The sequence below is a fragment of the Danio rerio genome, chromosome 20 (assembly GCF_052040795.2).
Source record: "Danio rerio strain M-AB ecotype USA chromosome 20, GRCz13ab, whole genome shotgun sequence".
Lineage (NCBI taxonomy): Eukaryota > Metazoa > Chordata > Actinopteri > Cypriniformes > Danionidae > Danio > Danio rerio.
Genome location: NC_141040.1, coordinates 40,891,138 through 40,915,055, shown reverse-complemented (window position 1 = coordinate 40,915,055; position 23,918 = coordinate 40,891,138). Strand labels below are relative to the sequence as shown.

Genomic DNA, 23,918 nt, shown 5'->3' with positions numbered 1-23,918 from the left:
TCAGGGAGGCCACCAAACAGACCAGAGCCTGGCTCCTCAGGCAGAGTCCACTTTGATCTGCAAGGCCTGAACAGGCTGCTATTGTGGATCTGTTGAAAACCTCCAGCGGCCCCTAATCCCTGGCAGCTCCATTTCCAGCAAAACTCACCTCAAACAGACCCATTTAGGGTGGTGGGGGGACAAAAATTAGCTTGGTTTTAAAATCTTAAACATGTGGATGAATGAATTATCATCCATCACAAGTTTAGCAATGGCACATTCCATTGTCAATCACTGTTTAAAGATCCACTTTAAGTAGTTCCTATACTTAAAAGATTAACGCAAACATTTACAATCTTTAAAATGATAAATCCCTAACTCACATATTTGTACAATTCTTTAAGAATGTTTGTAGGGCAGCTTTAAGCTTTTCACTCGTTTTTCGGAGGCCCCTGAGCCTTTGTGGCTCTGGAGAATGTGAAACATGACCATGCATGTGAACGTGCAAAACTGTTCAGAAATTAGGCTACATCCTCAAAAAAATAAAAATAAAATAAAAATCTGCCAGGACATAATGATTCCTGTGCATGTGCCGCCTTTACTGTAATTATCAACAGCTTGACCCAGTGTTCAGCCATGCTCAGTCAAGTGCTAAGGAAAACCAACCCACATGTAATGAAGATACCTGTGCTTAGACTCGAGAATAACCAGTCACACTGCTCATGTTGCATGAACACCCACATCAGCTAAAGCTAAAAGCAATAGACATGTGACATACACAAAAACATTTAGTCATTGAGTCATTGCTATTTAACACAACAACACACTGACATTTTACATCAACTTAGAACTGTACAATAATTTTAAGTGGTTTAAAGCTACCTTTTCAACCATTTTCAGCTAATGAAAACTAAAATTATAATTAGCAGATCACCATTTGTGTGCTGAAATGTTTCAAAAGTTGGCTATTTATATAGCTCAATGATTTGCAGGATGAAATTTGCATGAGCTACATTTATCTTTCAACCAAGAAGTCTTTCTCTTACCGTCTGCTGTTTGCTGAAACTCATATTTCTTGCTAGATAAGAAATATTAGGCCACCTCCAATCAGATTTCGAATTCCTAGGGCCAAACACGTTAGAAATAACATGTTTTAACAGCTAAGCTGTGCAAAAGAACTTGACGAAATGGTCATGAATCTTGTCTATTGGTCAGCTTAGCCCCGTTTATAAACTCTGAGTCATCAACCTTTGGTTAAGAAAGTTTGTATGTAAGCTGATGCTTCTATCTTATATCTGCTAATAAGTTGTGGGGCTATTTAATGGAGCTATAATTAAATCTCTTTGAAAGCAATGGATAAGAGAGAGCATACTGTATCTTATTCTGCCAAGAGGCAAACAAAAAAATATTTTAACCACTGCCATCATGTGACTCTGAGTCTAAATGAACTATTTCTTTTCATCCATATGCATCTGCCCTCTTTGCATTCACTGATATAGAAATGTGTATCATGTGTATCGGAAGACATCACAGCCACCATCACAAGATTTTACCAACAACAAACGTTGATTTCTTGATAAACACGGATATTTGATTTCTCAACAAAAGTACAAACATATAAAACATATATATAATAAAACTTTATGATTTCCCATATCAACAAAACAAAAAAATAGCATTTAAATATTTTAATTTAGCCTTAGCAGGATGATAAATATGCATGAACTTGTGTCCGTGTGTCTCTTTCTCTTTATATCAAGGGTGTGACTTTTCTCTGGCACCAAACAGATACCTGTGCTGGCTGCCGACCTGGTTATGGGAGGTCCTGTGAGAGTATGAACACTTTGAATGCTTTCCTCTGGGCAGTCTGCCACCCACTCATCATCAGACGTCTGAGTTTTGATGTCGCACAACATAGTTTGTACGCATACACATGAATATGTTAGCTGGATATGTGTGGGGTGCCTCAGGGCTCAGTGCTCAACCCCCTCTTGCTTTAAATATGTGCACCATCACTTGGCTCAATCATAAGAGCATGAGAGCCTCTCCCATTGATGCATATTCTAAGCAAGACGCTCGATGAGTCTTGATTTGAATCTATGACTGCATTTAGGCATCTCAGCTGGGATTAAGAACTGCTGCTTTTATGGTTCAGCGACATTAAAGTGACCGAGACACCTGAGGGATATGTTTGATCACCAGTTAAATTTCACTGTTAACATGTTGACTAATCCTGCAGATTTGTTTTACAACATGAGAGAACCAAAACCATGTGTCCTGTATCCTGTACAGCTCAAACTAAGCTCATAAAGGGATAGTTCACCTGAAATTTCACTCACTGTTTACTCAAGTGGTTCATTTGTGTTTGTTTCTTTCTTCTGTTAAATACAAAACAAGATATTTTGAAGAAAGTTGAAAACCTGTAACCAATGACTTTCATGATTGGAAAACAAACATGGAAGAGTCAATGGTTTCTGGGTTGTCAGCTTTTTTCAAAATATATTCTTTAGTGCTATATACTCTTTTCATTTGTGCTATTTAGTTTGTAAGATATATTATTTTCAACAGAAGAAATAAACTTGGGTGGCACAGTGGCTCAGTGGTTAGCACTGTCACCTCATATCAAGAAGGTTGCTGATTCGAATCCCAGCTGGACCAGTTGGCGTTTCTGTGGAGTTTGCATGGGTGTTGGCATGGGTTTCCTTCGGGTGCTCTGGTTTTCCCCCACAGTCCAAAGACATGCGCTATAGGTGAATTGAATAAACTAAATTGACCATAGTATATGAGTGTCTGTGAATGAGTGTGCATGGACGTTTCCCAATACTGGGTTGAGCAAACCATATGCCAGAATAGTTGGTGATTCATTCCACTGTGGCAATCTCTTCAATAGAGACTATGCCAAAATAAAGTGAATGAATGAACGAAACAAACTTAGATTGAAACTAACGAAGGGTGAGAATATTCAGTGACCTGAAAGTAAATTATCAGTTGGGACTATTAGTTGTAATTACTTTAGACTCTATGGGAAGGTAATAATATTCAAAACCCACTTTCTCTCTTTAAAATTTGCAACAGGTGGATGCTGCACACTGGTGGTGGATGAGGAGATTCCCCCCTATGTGTGAAGCGCTTTGAGTGTCCAAAAAAGCGCTATATAAATGTAAGGAATTTTTATTACTATTAACTAAAAAGTGAATAGAATATAGGACAATAAAATCGGTATCGGTATTTATTGACCGAACACCATTGTCGATAACGATAAAAAAATCCACACACACGTGACGTGTGTGCATTTTCCAGACACACCTAGTTGAAAAAGATCTAAACTTTCCAAACGCCGCAAGAGCACCACGACACATGTAAGTGGAACTAACCAATCTAATAACGGTAGACCAATTATCTCAGACAAACACAGTTCATCCAAACACTGCAGCGCTTTTTACTTCTCTCCATAAACTTGTATTGGAGCTGCAGCAATCCGCTTGTTAAGTGGTGACGTGTTTGTGACGTATGTAATACTGTTTCCGGGTCCATGCCCCCATTCATTTGAGTGGAGAAATCATTCGTTTATGATCACGTTTTATTCCTATCACACATTAAAGTTAATTTTATATAAAGTCATAGTGTACACAACAATCTCTGGGCTTGCTGCATAACAAATACCAAAAATTTTACAATTTCTAAAAAAATTAATCACTTTCTGGCCATTGGATATTAGGCATGTATATATATATACTGCGATCGTGATTTTCGAAAGAATTAAATTGCTTTGTAAACGTTTATTATTACCATTTCATGAGTCTCCCCATTCAGTTGAATAGAGCGATTGGACCCGGAAGCCGCTTCGCGTGACATCACACTTAACAAGCGGATGGTTTGTCCGCTTGTCAACCTTTGAGAAAAACGGTTGATGGTCGCCTGGTTACAGAAAGACGATAGTGAGGCACAAGCGCATAGCATATTGAAAATGAAGGAAACCACAGGCTCGTGCTTGTCACTTTAGGTCAGACTAACAACACATGCGAAAATGAGTGCCGTATAGCAGCAGTGAAGAAATTGTAAATAAAAAAAAACAATGCAAGGATTCCGCAAGAGTGGCCTTTTAGTTTCTTTTGTTTTGCACCCCAGCCACTAGCACCCCATCTAAAAAAAGATTTTTTTAGCATAGGGGTAATTGTAGTCATTCACCGTCACAACTTGTAATGTTGCAATATGTATTTGAATAATGATGATTGTTTCCGTTACTTGAAAGCTCAGATTTGATTATCATACTTTATTTTGTTTACAGAGTTTGAGGTTTACTGTATCATTATTACTCACGCCTTACAGATGTTAATCTACATTAAAGTTTGCTTTGGTTGTTCAGCATTTGCACTTTACAATTGCACACACTTTGTATAAAGAAATCAGATATTTTGTTTAAATATTTTTGTTTTTGACTATTGAAACTATTTGCTTTAGTAATGTTGGAAAATTAAAATAAAGTGGGTAAATAAAAAAATCTAATATTGCCTAAATGTACTGTTAAAAAATACTCAATAATTATAAATACCTAATTATACCAAACAAGATATCATTTTTTTTGCAATACCACCCAGCCCTAATAGAATATTTACTAAAATAATACATATTTGTGGATGAGCTAATTTAAGGGGCATATAGATTTATTGTTGTTGTTTTAGCTTTTTATAGCTTCTTTTTCTAATTTCAAAACTAACCTTGAGAACTTTTAACAGGTCTGCTAGCCCCTTTAGTTGAGAACCACACATTTATTACAGCCCCCCTTGTGATCCCACTGAGAAGAAGTCAAGTATTAGTATCAGATTTAGGCTTAAGTTTTTCTTACTTTACATTTTCTACTGTGAAAGCATTGCAAAAATGTGAATGCTTCTAACTGTGCATACTTCATTTTGTTGCACTCTAAAAAAGGAAAAATTAGTGATATTGACTTAAGGCATACACTAAATTTCCAAACCCAATTTAAAACCCACTAGGAATAAGGCTCTGGTTGGCTTATTTATTGTAAATATGTTAATATAAAGGTCTAATAACATTTCTAATAATGTTAATGACAATATCAATAGATTCCTTCTAAATTTCAAATACAAATATTGTTATTCAGGAGCATTTTCTTCCAGAAAAATACAATAGGTCAGAATAACAGAGGTTTTCTTTTGTTGTAATGGAAAAATCGGGGTCTTTCCATCGAATATCGATGACTCTTCTGTCTCGCTACAATGCAACTCGCTCTTTAAGATCTCAAAAGCTAGAATTTCTGATAATGCTCAGATTAGTAAAGTCTACTAAAGGAGGTCGGGCCTTTTCATTTATGGCTCCTAAATGCTGGAATACCCTTTTGTGTCACAATGCAAGTAGAACTACTTTTAATTGCAACAAAACGAAGCATGCATAGATAAAAGCATCCACATTTTTGCAATGCTTTCAACAGAGGAAAATGTAAAGTAAAAACTTAAGCCTAAATCAGATGCAAAACATTTGCTATTGAATAATGCTTAAATGGAAAGCAAGTAGAGCAAACTAAGCAGTACAAAAATCTAAAATCCTCACTACATCCACTGCAACATATTAATCCTTTAGCCACTTACACTCCATGTTAACGTGTAAATTCTTCTTAAACTTGCTCGAGCAGGCAAACAAACAACGAAAGCTCTGGGAGGCCTGCAGTCCCCTCACATGCTCGGCACACACACTCTCTCCCACGCGTATGCACACTCACACACACAGTCGACCTAAAGGTAAACAACCTGCTTATGGTTGGACAAAAAAAACAGTAGGAGGGATTTCCTTCTTGCTCTTGTTCCCTTACTCACGCACGCACCTGAGGCAGGGCTCAGCTGTCACCTATGAAGTTGGCCAAGTCAGCCTGTCCGGTAAGAGAATGGTCCACGACAGTTGTGCCAACCCCTCTGTCAGCACGAGCTGTGGCCGCGTGTCTCGCCATTTCCCAGGATACGGGGCTCCTTCTCGTCGAGAGCTACACTAATCACCTCGCGCGCAGACAGCACAGCAACGTATGTCACTGAGGGGAGAGGGACAGACCACCGTGCACCAAAGAAGAGGGGATGAAAAGTATTGTTTACACACTCTTATTAGCACTCACGCCAAGCAACAAGAAAAAAAATAAAGCTTCTCGTAAAAAGTGAGCTAATAAGGCAGAGCTCAACAGGAGAGGCCCTCGTAGAGGAAACCAGCAGTTGGAGTGAGGACGTTTCCAAACAGACGAATCCCACGGCTGGCTGCACACACTTGTCCCCTCTCTCCGTCTGTCAATGGTTTGCTCCATGAGAAGCTGTGGAGTCACATTTGCTGTCTGCCTCCTCATAGCAATACGGAGGAGAGAAAAAACGTATACAGCTCTCCCTGAGAATCTGAACACAGTGTATGGCTAAAGCAACAGTCGTGACTTGTTTTTTTAAAAGATAATGAATTAGTTGGCACGCCATCAAAGATTTTTGAGCATCCCAAACTGAAAAAGGAGTGAAATTATTTTAAGGCATATAAAATACCCTAAATTACAATGTCTGCTTTGATAGCAAGCAAACAAGACTTCAGATAAGGTCGGTGGATTTCTATGCAGTTTGGGAAAAAATCCAATCAAACCAAAGCCAGAATAAACATTGATAATGATAATAAAATCTGTTTGATTCACTTAAAGCAGGGGTGTCTAAACTCTGTCCTGGAGGGCCGGTGTCCTGCAGATTTTAGCTCCAACTTACCTCAACACACCTGCAAGGATATTTCCAGAAAGCCTATAAGAGATTGATTTGCTAGCCCAGGTGTGTCTGACTGGGGTTGGAACTAAACTTTGCAGGAAACCAACCCTCCAGGACAGAGTTTGGACATGCCTGACTTAAAGGGGTCCTCTTTTACAAAGTCTTGGTTTTGTTTGGGGGATGTACTACAATAAGCCATCAAGTTTGGTGGTTCAAAAAATGGATCATTGTTCAAATTATTTACATTATTACAATACTTTTTCTCCTAGCCTGGTGCAAAAGGTTTAATACATTCAGATCGATGAAGCCCCGCCTTCCAAAAAATGAAATATGCAGTAATTAGTTAGCTGTCCCAGTGCATTCTGATCGGCGAAATGTTTAGACAGTGTTTCAGTAAGATTATGATCAAACCTAATAAGTCTATTCTGTGTGCTATTCACAATAGACACAAAATTAAAATAAAAAATAAAAAAAACGAATATTATTATTATATCTAAGTTAAAAAGCCACTTTCGTGTATTTTGGGAGAACTTGATTTTTTGTTTAAAATCTAGAAGCTCTAATTACTCTCCTAATCTAGTCATTAAAGATCAGCTAATATACGATCATGATTAACTTTGACAAAGTTGATGTTATTCAAAATATCAGATTTAAAATATCAGATATTTTACAATATAATCAATTCGAGACAAGAGTGTTAATCATGGGAGATCGTCCAGAACCTTTGCATGCATGGATTTTGCCAAACATATACGGTTGCAAATATTGTTGTTGTTTTGACCCTTCCCACCCTGCAACCATTTCAATTTCTGTAGGTGTGATTCATTTGAATAATCATTTAATAACCCGCTTTATAACAGCATAAACTCCGGAAATCAAAAATGTAATCCAATCCAGCAGTTTGTTGTAATTTTTACATTTCTTTAATTGTACCTTTGGAGGCAACACAGTGGCGCAGAGGGTAGTGCTGTCCCCTCACAGCAAGAAGGTTGCTGGTTCGAGCCTCGGCTGAGTCGGTTGGTGTTTCTGTGTGGAGTTTGCATGTTCTCCCTGCATTCGTGTGGGTTTTTTCCAGTTTCCCCCAGTCCAAAGACATGCAGTACAGGTGAATTGGGTAGACTATATTGTCCATAGTGTATGAGTATGAATGAGTGTGCATGGATGTTTCCCAGGGATAGGTTGCAGCTGAAAGGGCATCCACTGCATAAAACCTATGCTGGATAAGTTGGCGGTTCATTCCGCTGTGGCAACCCCAGATTAATAAAAGGGACTAAGCCGAAAAGGAAATGAATAAATGAATGTACCTTTGGAGTGGATTTTGAGATTTGTAACTTTTACAAATGTGTTTTATGCAAAAACACATTTTTTTCATTGTATGTTCAAACTATTTATTTAAAATGAGCTTAAACAACAAGGGAGTGACCTGCAGGAGTGACCAGGCCATTAGTGACCAGCGGAAACCCAAAAAATGGAGGAAAAACTTGTGTAAATTTGGCAGGAGCACCCGTGTCAGTTTGATGCGTCATCTATGCAAAACCCATGTGAGCAAAATGAGTACATTTTCTACCCCACTAAAGGCTTCTTTTTCAGTATGTAGTTAATAACAAATGTATACTACGTGACATTGCGTTGTTTTTATGTGTTTCGTGTGTGTTTGGTTGTGAGATGTAGTTTGCAGACTGAGACAAAGTTATCTGCGATTCTTCCTATTGTAAAGTCAGATAGTGTGAAACGCCTTGTCATATGTAAATCCCTTTATCGCGTTTGGATCCGCACATCAATCATTTGGCTTGATTAAAACAAACTCTGAAGCGGATCGATTATAGTGAAAAAGCAAAACGATCCAATTAGCTAACTAACCAGGCTAAATTACAGTGTATTATGGTTAATTGATAGCCATATATACAAAGATATATATGGATAATAAATAAAGAGAAAATTATGAGTATAGCTACCGGTACCGGTAAATGTGCATTTCATGTCAAATACGAAAGTGAAAGCATGCTGAAATTACAGAGTGCTGTTTATTTATAAGGAAAATTCACAGACATTACCATCTGATCATTTTTCCATATTTTAATCTTTTAATATTTTACATTAGGCCTATTGTTTTGTTAATTTCTGCACTGACACCTCGAAAGAAAGATCAACATTCATCTGCTTCATGATCTGACTGCAGTCTCTATTCTTCTGTCATTTCTCTCTATAACGTAAGCCTATAATGCAGAATTGTAGCCAACTTTTTAAAAATAGAGAGATTAATTCAACAGAATTTTTTTTACAAAACTTGACAACTGAAATGAGGCTCTGTATCAAAAAAAGTTTGACCTCTCTGATTTAATAACTGTGATTTAATATCGTAATTACCTCTCTGTGTCAAAATTAAAGTGCACATTTTCGCTTGTGTGTATGTGTGTTTATTTATTTATTTATTTATTTATATTTTCCTCAAAAATATACTTACAATACCATTGTAATTTTTACTTGCCCTGCCAAAATTTTCATTAAAAAAAAAAAAAAAAAAGGTAAAAGCTATATTCTTAGCCACATATTTTAAATAATGTGTCAAAAGCCAAACATAATTGTATACATACACTTTTTTTATTGGGCCAATAGAAAAAATCCTTAGCGTTGAACCCTGGGCTACTTTGAAAATCATGCAGTCTGAACTCTGCATTAGTTTATTTTAGAGATGATAGGATTATGTGGAACACAGCAATATGACTGAAAATATATGATCAAGCATAACAGGATCCCTTTAATTTACCGCATTCATGCAAATACTTCTAGGTGCTGGGCACAAAATATGACAACAATTACGTATACACAGAGTCATATGCTTCTGTTTTTGGGGTTTAAATATGAAGTAAAACTCAGAATCTGGTCAAGAACCACTGTGCTAAACCACCATAGCTTTTCTTTTCTATTCAGTGTAATTGCACCCTAGAGCTAGCACTTGATTTACCAAAAGCCTTCATAGTACTTTTCACCTCCCATGACCCCAAGCTGCAGTCTCGAAAAGAGCAGCCGTAAAATTGAGTACAAATGAAATACTGAATATTAATCATGAAAAGAGAGCATGATGTATCTCACTCTGAGTCCCACCAGCGTTAAAATTACACAAACTTTACTGCATAACACTGCACTGTCGACATTAGAAAAAAAGATCATGGGTTTCATAACACAAAACACATGTCAAACAAAACCCGATAATTATAGGGAAAATTGTTGGGAGAGTACGACTTGAGTATGCGGAAGCAGTAAAGAGAATCAGACAGCTAGGGTTAGGAAAGCAGGTGTCAGAGCCCCATACACTCCGTGAAAACACCTTTGCCTGCTCATGCAATACTGCATTTTTACAAAACTGAAGCTATAAAGGTCGTTGACTAATTGAAGTCAGCGAATACCCTCATATTAAGAGGGAGGTCTGTCAATTCTGCTGGTTTCCTAGCAACTCCGTGATTAGCAAGAGCGTTTTCCTATACATTGGGAAATGAGGAAAATTACACTTCAGTCGTGGGCTTTTTACATTTGATTACAGCTTGTGTAATAACGGTAATCAGGATGTTAACAAAGCATCTGACAGCTTTTACCTACATCTGCGTACAGTTGAACATTCCATTTCAGTTTGTGCTGTACATTTTCAGTTACAAGGTTTCATCGGGTTTCATCAAGTCAAATTTAAGACTTTTTAAAGAAGTGGTCCAACGTCTATTTTTAAGGCTGGACTGTGTTTATAAGATGCAAAGCAATGTGTGCATATGGTTCACTTGTAGAAAATCACTTTATTTTGTTCATATATCTTACTTTGATTATATACAGCTACTCAGCTAACATGAAAGCAACTGTCATACTTCTTAAGTCCTCTGAAAGGCTCACCCTCAAAGAGGCTCTGATTGGTCAGCTAACATAATGTGTTGTGATTCGCAGATGGGCTCCACCTCACCAGGAAAAGCGTCACACTTCTGCTCTACTAGCACGAGCTCTGCGTCTGCTGTGTAAATAGTAGTCAGTCAGAGTAGCTGTTAGCCATATCAGTTTGAGCCTGAATAAGACAGAAAATGAAAAGGACACAGCAGAACCTCACACTTGCTCTCTAAAATAAAAATCTGAAAAGTGTTCACACATCTTTTGTATGTTGTTTGTGCAAACGCATAGAGAGACACTGCAGTGCTGGTGAAGATTGTGGCTGTTTACAGGGGTTTGATTGATAAATATGAATTTGTAGCTAAATTGTTAATGGTGCCAAACAGTATTTCCCGTTGTTTACATCCTTGTTTACTTCCTTGCTACAACATACTGTTAACACTAGACACTATGCATTTGATAGATCAATTTTATCAAATAAAAATAGTTAAAGGTTGTGGCTCACAATCCACAGTTTCATCTATTATGGTTGGAGCTGCTCCTTTGAGGAGTTTTTAGCTGAATCCAGCACTGAACTGAGAGAGATTCTGGAAGCTGTCCTTTGTCAAATGCTAGCTTTATATTTTTTATAATTCTCTGGAACATACTTAAAATTAAACCGTAAGCACTTCTTTCTGTGTCGTCCAACATGAAACATTGAGTACGTTTGCATGGACACCATAAATCAGATTAAAATGTGATTAAGACAATACTCTAATTACAATTCTACCATTTAAACAGCAATTTTAGATTTATTTAATCTGATTAAGGTCATAATCGAACTAAACAGAAATTGAAGACGTGGAGTATGCTGATTTTAGTCGCGTTATTGAAGTGCAGTACAGACATGTAAACAACTTAATCAAACTATTAACACCGTGTAAGAATTTTCAACGCTTTTTGCGACAGGAAAGTCTATACACATGGCTGTTTGACACTATTCTCTGGATCTACAGAGTCAGGGAAGGACCACAGACACTCTGCATCGTGAAATGTGGAGGTTTTTTTTCCATAAAGCGCACGGTATCAAATTCCTTTAAAACAACACTATAGCAGCAGTTCAAACCTGCATTCAATATCTCGTTTGTCACAGGGGCATGCATGAAATGTTCCTGAATGAAAGTGAAATTGTCAAACTGCAGTTAAAGTTGAAAAATTAAAAATGAAACACCTGAAATTACGAATATTATTAGGAGGAAGATAAATAAACCATATTAGTTGAAAATATAACTTATGCTAAATGTTTTAAGTTAGATTGTTAGTTATTGGATGGGTGTTGGTCTGATCAGGTAACTTTAGGACATTGGAAGAATAAGACCTTTTTAAAATTATATAAGATCTAAAACACAATATTTCAATATATTTAAGACTTTTTATGGTCTAAAGTAAAGTTTTTGAAATTTAAGACATCCTGCGGACACCCTGAGTTACTTAAATTTATAAAGCAGCCATTGCCATTTCAGTCCTCTATTTAAGCTCAATTTGGTAAATCTTTTATTTTATGTAGCTGGTTGGATTTTTTGGATTTGGATTTACTTCGTAATAATCGTATTAACTGGGAATACTACGAACTCAGAATATAAGCCTATTTGTGATCACGGATTGAATTAGTACACAATGAATGCAATCCGTCCAAGTGGATGTAGACCAAAGTACCAAGATCTTAATTAATACATAAAATGCTATAAAGTGGTGTAGGATTTTCTTTTTTAGAATAAGTCCAATCGCCAATATTAAATTAATTTAGTGCAGCAGACAATGCTTTTAAAAGTGTAATATTTTTGCAGGTCGGCCTCATTGGTTTAAACACTGATAGATTGATAAATACGACCAACAACATTAAATGAATCGTTTTTATACTTTGATTATTAGACTTAGTCATTGACAATGCTTCATGGGATTGTAGTTATTTCCCTCATTTAAGCTTTAAGGTACACAATCTTGTCTCTTTTGTTTTCTTGTCTGATTTTTGTATACTTCTTTGCATCTAATCATAGTTTGTACATAGCTGATAATGCTTTAACAAAGACCTTTTCTTTTAAATCCCACATGGAAAAAAAAAACTTCCAAAACCAGAGCTAAGTGGCACTAATGTGCTCTATACAGCACTTATACTTGGCACTTTTTTAATGAAAAAAGCAAAGCATACATTAAAACCATTCCATTAAAAGACCCAAGTTTGAATATGAATGGCAAAATCAAACTGTGTGCAAACAGATGCAGTGCAGCACAGTCAGGTTTCACATTACCATGACAACTGTAAGGACTGTTGAACCACCACAACATATCCAGTGTAAGCAAATGCATGGAAAATAAAAAATAAAAACAAAAAAATAACCCTTTCAGGTTCAACTTCTTGTCCTAGAAGTTTGTATACATGGTTCGCCCTTCAGGTCAAAAATTACCTGCCTTCACTAAACCTCTAAAACAAAGCAAACACATTTAATTTCAATCCTCGAATTTACTTTGCATTAAGAAACAACCTCAACTTACCCTATGAATTTTAAGGTTTTCCCTAATCATTGTGGGCATATTTATGCGAAGTGTACATAAAGTGTATATATGTATGTGAAGGGTATATTTTCTACTTCTAAAAGTACCTGCGCAAGTGTACAAAGTTTAGCAAGGCGGTATTCATCAAAGTTAAAGCAGCAGATTCCTATTGTGTGTGTGTTTTGGTTGTTTATGTGTTTTATGTAAACATGTTTTTTTAGGTGTGTACAGCCTTCATAAAAGTAAAAAAAAAATCCAATTTTAAATTTTTTTCTAATGTTAGGATGTTTTAAATTAATTAATTTAGGAAATGTCCCTAAGATGGAAAAGAAAAAAAAACTTTGTTTATGGAATTTTTTTCTAACGTTAAATTGGTACCTAGGTTATTTTAGACCTGTAAGTCAACAGTGAGGATTAGGTCATGAAAAGTGTTACAATTGATTGACCTTAAACAGCAATCATTCACATTTGTGACCTTGGACCACAAAATCACCCATAAGTGTGCATTTTTGGAACTTAAAATGTCTGCATTATATAAGAGCTGAATAAAAAAATTCCATTGAAATGTGCACTGTTAAAATAGGACAGTATTTGGATATCTGAATAATACCATGTGGAATCTGATGCTACGTTCACAGCAGACGTGGATGAAGCTTCAAGCGTGAGGGATTTACATGCTAATTTAATGCAAAGACGCGAATAGACATCTCATGGCACGATTCGTGTAAATGAAACAGCGCAAGTTAAGCGTTTTGCACGTTTTACACAAATTACTTTGAAGTGAATTTGACAGGGAAATGAAACGAATTTTATGCACAAACGAAGGGAGTATACTCACACATCTATTTACTTGCACACAGCACGATTTATTTGCGAGTGTCGTATCTGATGTAAACACAGCATTAGGGTTCAAACAAATCTAAATATTACAAAAATCAGGTTGTCAAAAGTATCAAGTTTGGTACCAACCGGTACTGAAGTTTAAAAAATGTCTATTTCCGACTGTGATTAGCCGTGAAGTAGTAGTAGTATTAGTAGTAGTAAAACTTTATTGTCCTTGACAGGAAATTTGTTATGGGCATCGCCATATTGCTGCAGGCATTCACTAAAAACAAGCAATAAAAAGAAAATACAAAATACAACAGTTACAAAATTTATAATGCTAATTAAGATAGACTCTTGTTAAATAAACCCACTGAAACAGGTACAAAGGATTTCTCATAACAGTTTAACCTACACTTTGGGACTCTATATCTCCTACCAGAGGGAAGCAGTTGGTAATGTGGAAAGAACAATTGAGTTGGATAGTTTACAATCCTTTCCACCTGATTGAGGACACAGTTCTGATATAAAGCTTGAGGATCCAAAACTACTAAAGTACCAGTGTACCGCCAAAAAGGTTTTAAATAATTTAAATATACTTGTATAAATATAAGTAGGTTTAAAAAGTAATTACACAAAAACGTCAGCAGCAACATGTGCCCGTGTTGCCAGCAGTGCAGTGCCACTGGAAGGTCAAATGAGGTCAAATGTTAGCGGGAAATTGAATTTTTTTCTAAAACATTTTTATAATTTTAGTACTCTACATTTTTGACAACACTACTATATAGTTGTACAAATAAAGTGATTGCTAATTCTAAGCACACTACTAAATACAAATTTAGTTTTGATATATTTACAGTGGGAAATTTACAAAACATCTTCATGCACCATGATCTTCAAATATATTTTAATGATTTCTGGCATGAAATAAAAATTATAATTTGGACCTATACAATGTATTTTTGACTACTGACAAAAATTTACCCTGGCAATATTAAACTGGTTTTGTGGTTCAGGGTTACATCTGAAATGGCTCAAAGCAGAGTTGTTATGAATGCCTTAAATGTTTGAACAGAAACAACTGTCTTGTTGACTCAGTTCATCGGTTAACTTTGTTATGATGACATACTGTCTAAGTACTATAATATCTTTTGGATCCTGCTTTCACTTTATGTTCACTTAACAGAAGCCTTTATCTAAATGACAATAATAAAACCAGAGGTGTGCCAAGTTACAAGGCATTGAAAATCAACACAACAATTTGCAAACAAAAGATAGCTTGTATATATATATAATTATACGGCAATTACGTTACATAATTGGCAGAAATATGAAAAAAGAATGAGGATTTCAGCTAGGACTGGGTAATATGACTGTTGCTATTTTAAGCTGGATAATTATTTGAATGAAAGTGATTTATTTATATAACGATTTACTTTTCTTTTTAGATGTAATGACAATTTTATATTAAAATTTTGGAGATTTCACACTTGTAAAATTTCTGAATACAACAAAAAAGGAATAAACAAATATTACCATTTGAAGAAATGTTTTATTTCAATATAGTCTAAAACTGTGGAACCTTTAATCTGGATTAATCTAGTCTCCAGTGATCCTCCATAAATCACGCTAATATTATGATTACTACAATAAAATGTAAAAAAACAAAAATTAATAAAATCATTATAATTAATTAATTCGCGTTTATTTGGAGTCAGTACAATTTTGTAATGTTTTTGAACAAGGCATTTATTTGACAACAAATAAAGCAACAACAGCACAAGTCTAAAATATATAAATTTATTACAATTTAAAGCAAGGATTTTAACCGTGTAAAATGTAATTAATTGCAATTATGACAAAGCTGAATTTCCAGCACTCTTCAGTGTCACATGATCCATCAAAAATTATTTTAAAATGCTAATTAATATAAGAAAATGTAAATTAATTATTAATTAATTAATCATTAATTAAAAATTTATCATCTTAATCATTATCATTATCATTATTATCATTATTATTATTATTATTATTTTTATTATTATTCATTCATTCATTTTCTTTTCAGCTTAGTTCCTTTATTAATCATGGGTCGTCAAAGCGGAATGAACCACCAACTTATCCAGCATGTGTTTTACACAGCGGATGCCCTTTCAGCTGCAACCCATCTCTGGGAAACATCCATACAGATTCATTCTTTACGGACAATTTAGCCTAACCAATTCACCTGTACTGCATGTCTTCAAACTGTGGTAGAAACCAGAGCACCCAGAAGAAAACCCATGCGAACACAGAGAGAACATACTCCAAACCAAAGCAAACTCCACACAGAAACGCCAACTGACCCAGCAGAGGCTCGTACCAGCAATCTTCTTGCTGTGAGGCGACAGCACTATCTACTGCGTCACAACGTTGCCATTATTAGTATTAAGCAGTGCTTCCCACAGGTTTGAAATATACTTTTTTTTATTTGAAAGGTCTTCCACAGACAAAACAAAACGGGTAAATGAGATAAGATTTTCCACTAGTTAATTGATCGCGGATGTTTGGTTAAATTGGGTGGATACAAAAAAAAGTGTAAAAGGATGATAATAATAGTAAAAAACAAATAAAAAAGTATCACTACATATAAATATATAGTCTATGTGTGGAGAACACTGTATAAGAATTATTGAAAACAATCTTGTAATATAGTTATAAGATTTATTCTTTTTTTATTTATTTATTGTTTTACATTAAACTGCTAAAAGCAAATGTTAAAATGTATTTGATGAATAATTTAATGCATCTTTATTGAATAAAAGCATTATTTTTCTGTTGATCAATTGAATGCACTTTTTTTTCCAATAAACTTCACTATCTTACTGATTAATAGCATCTATAAAAATTAATTAAAAAAAATGTATAAAAAAAAATCAATTAAAAAAACAATCAATCGACAATTGCTCTGAATTGCTAAACTGAAGAGCCAACTTCATGATATGCGTATTGGATTTTTGCCTCAGCACACGTGAGGCTGCATGTGTGATACGTGACAAAAACAAGAGTGACATAACATTTAGTCATGCCACCACTACTTGCATTAAATAGCTTTCTACAGGAAGAGCAACATTATTTTGAAAACAGCTCAGCTATTTGCAACCTTAAGAATGCATTCCAGTTCATACCATCACAGCAAGTTACTCCATAACACTGGACGATTATGTAAACATTACCTCCAATAATAAGCAATGGTTTCAAATATTGCCAGTTCAGGCTATTTGAATGTAGCTTCAAGCTTCTGCATGATCTGAGGACTTACTTTGTCTAGGGCTCCAAAGGGATGTTCATTGAAGGGGACACTATGGCTGTGGTCCACTGGGTTTATGAGGCGGGAGAGATGTCAAAGAGAGGGGGCTACGGCGCCACACCCTCCCTGTTATGCAGAACCATCCCACCGGGGGGAGGCAGCACTAAATGGATGACCAATGGCAACTGTGGAAGAAGAAGTTGAAGAAAGTATTTTGTTAGAATATGACATCTATATGAACATGACAATACGCAAAACATAATTGTTGTTAGTCCTGCAGCACATTTATTATCGTGTTCCAGCAAGATAGAAATTAATCTTTAAAAAGATTCCAGTAACTGAAATACAACCCCAAATTAGAAGATGGGACATTATGGAAAAAGCAAATAAAAAATGAACATAGTGACTTCTAAATTTACTTAGACCTGTATTTTATTGCAGACACTACAACAAACATTATTTACTGTAATTAGTTCCTCATTATTTTTTTTTTACAGTTTTTCAAAATAAATAGGTGATCCAATATTGTTCTTACAGCACATTTCAGTTGGAACAGTAAAGCATTTACCAGTCTGTAATGTTGCCATTTCTTTTTACAACATTTAAAATATGTTTAGGGACTGAAGACACCAAGTGATGAAGTGATTCAGGTGTAATTCTGTCTCATTTTTCCTGCAAACAAGTCTTAAGGTGGGCTGCAGTACAGAGACTTCGTTGTGTTTTAAAAATTGCCACAGATTCTCTATTGGAGACAAGTCAGGACAGCAGGCAGGCCAGTCAAGTGCCTGTATCCTCTTCTGCCGCAGCCAGGACTTTGTAATGTGTGCAGATTGTGGTTCTGCATTGTCTTAATATATGCATGGGCGTCCCTGTAAAATGGGTGTGAAAAATACTGTGATTGGAGATCAAAGCAGTTCAGCAAAGGCTTGCGCCGTTGTCCTTTATGCACTGAAATTCCTCCAGATTCCTTTTAATGAGGTTATGCACTGTTGAAGGTGAATATGCAAATGTCTTCCAATATTTCTGAGGAACATCGCTTTTTTTAACATTTCAATAATTTTGGGTAACTGGCAAACCATCTTTGCTCCTAAAGGACTAGACCCTTCTTGGATGCTGCTTTTGTACCAAATCATAATTACAATCACCTGTTGACATCCCCTTTTTAAAATGACATCATTATTTAACCTATTTGTATGATTACTACCCCTAAAATGCTCCTGTTTCAACTTTTCTTGGTATGTGTCTGAATGACCAGAAAGAATGTATGTTTACATATGAAATGAAGTTGACCAGACTAAACATAAATAATTAAAGTTAAATATTCTTATTAAAGTTAAAGTCCTATTAAAGTTAAAGTTAAATATTCTGTGTTTATATTTTCTGCAATGAAATACGAGTCAAAGTAAATTGGGAAAACACAATATTCTTTTTTTATTTGCATTTTCCATACTGTCCCAACTTTTTTTGATTTGGGGTTGTATAAAAATGAGATCACTTAAAATAAAACTAAAAATTAAATGTTTTACATAAAAAATAAAAATAATAATAATAATAATAAACAGGCCATTTGAAGTGATGCCTTTGCAACTAAATGCAAAAAGCCTCCAAATAAAAAAAGAATTTGATATTTAAAATGAGATCATAAAAAAACTTAAAATATGTTCATATAATAAAGAAATGAAAAGAACAAATGCTGTTTGAATTAATGCCTCTAACAAAAATATTCGTACACTGTAAAAATTGCAGGGTTCCACACAATTGTCCCAACACAAATCGATTAAGCTAACTTAACAAGTGGATTGAACATAAAACAATTAAGTTATTCCAAAAAAAAAAAATCTTAAGAAATGTGTTGTTTCAGCTCATTTCAAATGAGTAGTTTGAACAAGCAACAAAATCATTTTGGAGTAATATTAATATATAAATTATTTCTAAATAACACTAGTACAGTTGTTAGTATATTAGATAAGATCCAATTAAAATAATATATTTGTTTGATTATTATTTACAATTTATTGTTACCTTATGTAAAATGTTTACTATTTTCTTGTAATATAAACATTAAGGGGCTGCACGGTGGCGCAGTGGGTAGCACTGTCGCCTCACAGCAAGAAGATCACTGGTTTGAGCTTCGGCTGTTGTTCTCCCCGTATTCGCGTTCGCGTTTTCCCCCACAAGTCCAAAGACATGCGCTATAGATGAATTGGGTAGGCTTAATTGTCCGTAGTGTATGTGTGTGAATGAGTGTGTATGGATGTTTCCCAGTGATAGGTTGTAGCTGGGAGGGCATCCGCTGCGTAAAACTCATGCTGGATAAGTTGGCGGTTCATTCCGCTGTGGCGACCCCAGATTAATAAAGGGACAAAGCCAAAAAGAAAATGAATGAATGAATAAACATTAAACTATAAATCACTTAACTGTATTTTACTATTATTGATTACTTATGCAATTATAATGAATTATTAGTTTGCATCTAAATTTAATAATTTAAACGATTCTATTGAAATACAGTGAACTAAACTTCTTGCTATTTATCTGCAACTAATCTGAAGAAGTAAAAGGAAGTTATATAACGGCGAGCATACATGCCAGTCATGCTATCAGTGAATGTGAAAATGACACAAAAACCAAAGTCACAGATACTAGTGTGTGCAAAATCTTTTTTTTTTGTTTCATCGCCATAGCAACAGTAAGGTCTGTTACACTACATCTAGTTATAAGCCACATGAATAAAGCCTACCCAGAGCTGCACATCTTCACAGACTGCAACTTCATGGAGGACCTTGATGCTTAAAAAGTGGCCAAACATTTGCTGCCCATGAACAAAAAACTATGGCAGATGAAACCAATCTACGCCATTCATTGCTATTATACATCGGCAGCAATGGAAGTGAATATCCTTTAAAACACTTTTAAGCTTTAGTGCCACAGGCAAAAACTAAATGGATTTTAGATCTGATGTTTTCAAAGAAGTCTGTGCATGTTTAAAAGAAAAAAAAATGTATTGAACTGTACAGAGTGTACGAAAATCGAAAAAGAAACTTTTAAATGCTGGAGGTCATACACTGCAAAAAATGCAGGGTTCAACACAATTCCTTCCTGCTGTCCCAACATAAATTGATTAAGTTAACAATCATTTTTACAAATTTAGTTGGATTAAACATAAAACTGTTAAGTTGTCCCCCCAAAAAAACTAAGAATTGTGTTGTGTCAACTCATTTCAGGGAGTTGAAATTTACTTTTTTTACTTGGTAGCACCCAACTTCAGGTGCACCAGCAAAACTTTAGAAGCACCCACAAAAAAACTACTGAGCTCTAGGGCTGCAAGATTAATCGAAAAAAAGATCACAATCTTGATTCGACCCCCCACAGGATCTTAATCCAGCATATCGACGATTTAGCCATGTATATTTTCATGATTAGGAGAGAAGCCTTAAGGCAGTCGCACAAGTCTTCACATTGTTTTGTATTTATTGCTCAGCAACAGGAACACCTCCGAATAGTCTAGTCCAGGGCTGCCCAAACTCGGTCCTGGAGGGCCGGTGTCCTGCATATTTCAGCTGTAACCCCAATTAAACACACCTGAAACAGCTAATCAAGCTCTTTTTATGTATACTAGAAAGCTCCAGGCAGTTGTGTTGAAGAAAGTTGGAGCTAAACTATATGCAGGACAGTCTGGACACCCTTGGTCTAGTCTATATAATGAAATGTGACTGACTTACTTGATCTAGAGCTCTTGAAGGATGTTCATTGAGGAGATCACTATGGCTGTGGTCTACTGGGTTTACAGGATGGGACCTGGAGGACAGAGAGGGGGGTTAGAGAACCATACCCTCCCTGTCATGCAGAACCATCCCACTAGGGGAGGGAGGAAGGTAAAGGGCGCTCAATCCAACCTGTAGTTTAAGAACAAGAAAAAAACAGTGTTGTCAAGTTGAAGCAATCTAACGACCAACTTTTGTACATCACTTTAAATGTGAGCACCTCGTATGTTACGTTTAGGCAACATTGATGTTCTAAGAAGTGTTCTTTTCGTTAGAGTTTACATATAGTAGACTATTAAAAAACAAAAACAACAGTGCCCAAACAATCCCCTTTCATGCAGACTTAGGCTGAGCCGATAAACGATATCATATCGAATCACCAAAAACGATTATAAGCTCTGGTCATTTTTACTTGATATTGATCTAAGAGTCAATCACACAGCAGAAACTTGCAGCTACAAGAATCGATAATTGTGTTGATATTAGACATGCACTGAATTCTTGGCTGCCAAAACTAGGCTATGCTGCGTCGAGCCAATTCGAATTATATTCTAGATCAGACTTTTTTTCGTTAACACCAAGGATGTCCACTGTCCCCACTGCTTTTTACTATAGTGATTGAACTTTTCTCGTTAGCTTAAAAAAAACAACCAAATTGTATGAATTAATTCAAAGTAGGGATGCTCCGATCAAACAAATTTAATGACTCGATTGGTAATAGTCAATCTGGCCGATCTCATGAACCGATCGTAAGTGTTTGTTTACAAGTAGAGGAAGACGCACGTGAGCACCCGGGTAAATAAACAGCTGCACAACAGCAACACATAAGAAGGTAAATGGTGTGTGGGGTGTGAGCAATCGATGCGCACGCTTCACAGCAGCTTAAATATATACACATGTGGTGTGACCTTTTTACAGTCTATCGGCACGTCGGTCTCTTTGTTGCAAGCGCACCCATTGTATACCCAGTGTTTTGGGCAGCTGTGGAACGATCGCCCCTATCTAGTGTGTCTCATCCAATCGTATGACCTCTCCCGCAAGCTCTGTAATTCTCCTGCAAAATCATACCGGCTCTGGGATGTCCGCAAATCAGATAAAATAATGTTACACCAGAAATCATAGTGATGAGTGAATGAGGAAGAAAACAGATCGCAAGAGGCATGGTGATGTTCTAAGCATTACAATTGTTAGGTTAAATGAATAGCGCAGTAAAGATATATCGTGAGTGCAAATCTCCCTCTCTAAAGGAGCTGCTGAGAGGCAGTCCGGATCTGCAGTCAATAGCTGGAGATGAGCTAAATATTTGAATGACCTTGCATGTATTTAAGCCGTTTTACATAAATTAGAACTGAAAGTTCTGTTTTTGACAATATTGCAAGTTCACTACAGCCTGACTGAAAATATTAGATGAATAAAAAAAGCTTAAAAATTATATTTTTAACATGAATATTTAATAATATAACTTCTTCTTATTTATTAATTGCAGTAAACAGTAGTTTATTGGCCTATTTCCTTTTATTAAAGTAGTAATGGATTATGATGCATGTATTTTAACTTCTTATGCATCAAATATGAGCCTCAAACTTTTTTTGATTGAAACATGTTGAATTTTTCTTTCATCATTTGCAACGTTTCTTAATAGCTTTGTCTTATCATTTTTTAAATCTATGCTACCTATTTTTTTAAGCTGCTTCTGATCATGACATGTTCACACCTAAATAGTAATGTGTTTAGGGGATTATATGCAAATCATTAATTTATTCTCTTAGGTAAGATGAGATCTCCACATAAGTATCATACTTAAGAGTAAAAATGTGCTTTATGCGTTATAAAGCTGAAAGTATCACAATCGGTACTCTGTATCGGCTGCAAAAATCTTATATGCTAATGAACTTTTCCTTTACATTTGCGACCCATATCCAGTTACACTTTTTGATTGTTCTGTTTTTTGCTAAAGATTTAAATAATGGTAATGAATGTGCAAAATACAACAATAAAAGAAGAAGTGTAATTAAATCGTAGCTATTGTTAATTTGTAAATCCTCTTTAAAAGTAGTTTAATTAATTAGGTCAAACTATTTCTTTACAATTTTCTAATTTCAAGCTAAATATCAAAATCCCTCACTTTTCCATTAAGCTGAATTGCCAATATGAATAGAAAAACAGGCAGTTTGTGCTAAGGAGTCCCTCAATTCCACAATTTAATGCAAAACTCAAGCAAATGGTGAAAATTTAGAGAAGCTTTCAATATACTAATTTCCCAAATAGATTTGGATACTGTTCAAATTCCTTTCAGCCATCTGCATTGTTTTATATTAAATAACATTGTATTCAAGAAGTGCTCATGCAGTGTGTGATACCACGAGAGTTGTTACAGACATAGCACGATGCTGCACTTCTGCTTAGGTGTGTGCGACCCAATGGTTCTTGAGATCCCAAAAAAATCTAAATAAAGAAGGACTTAGATCTGTAAATTTCTTTATATTTTCAATCAACGTTGTTTTTTATAAACATTTAAGAAATGCCAGACCTTTATTGAAGAAATATAGCTGAAATTGACAAAGGTGACCATTTTTTCATAATTTTAGGCTGAAATAATCAGGAAAAAAATTAGCATTGGGCAAACAAAATAAACAGCAACATACAGTATTTTAAAAGTATTTGACTGCTGGATAACAAGTGGGAAAGAAACAAAATGGCAGTGGAAAAATAGTGATGACAATAGGCAAAACGTGAAACAACATGATATGAAAACATGAAACAGAAAATGATATATTTTGATAATTGTTAAGTAAATATGACAAATAAAACAATCCCTGATACTGAATGACTTGACCAAAATAAAAATAAAAAACATGCATTGCTACACTAGAAAACTTTAGAAGTTTTTTGCCTTTTTACTTGCAAATTTTGCTGCAACTTCATCATTAT

The 23,918-nt window shown here is 35.4% G+C and overlaps 1 protein-coding gene and 2 long non-coding RNA genes across 5 annotated transcripts in view; 1 reads left to right on the top strand and 2 right to left on the bottom strand.

Moving 5' to 3' along the window:
* The window catches only part of LOC147839397 (uncharacterized), a 765,501-nt gene that overhangs the window by 81,150 nt on the left and 660,433 nt on the right, over nt 1-23,918 (bottom strand). The window lies entirely within an intron of this gene.
* The window catches only part of ncoa1 (nuclear receptor coactivator 1), a 112,116-nt gene that overhangs the window by 67,740 nt on the left and 20,458 nt on the right, over nt 1-23,918 (bottom strand). For 2 of the 3 annotated variants that reach the window (XM_087298453.1, XM_087298455.1), the window contains exons 2-3: nt 20,946-21,119; nt 17,236-17,408 (exon numbers count right to left, since the gene is read on the bottom strand). The gene's annotated coding sequence lies outside the window, so the exon portion shown is untranslated. Of the gene's footprint in view, nt 1-5,818; nt 6,016-17,235; nt 17,409-20,945; nt 21,120-23,918 lie in introns of those variants that run through there. The other variant, XM_087298454.1, reaches the window with a different exon arrangement.
* LOC147832288 (uncharacterized) lies at nt 9,433-15,715 on the top strand. The gene is made up of 2 exons (XR_015518844.1): nt 9,433-13,398; nt 14,154-15,715. It is a non-coding gene; the product is annotated as an uncharacterized LOC147832288 (long non-coding RNA).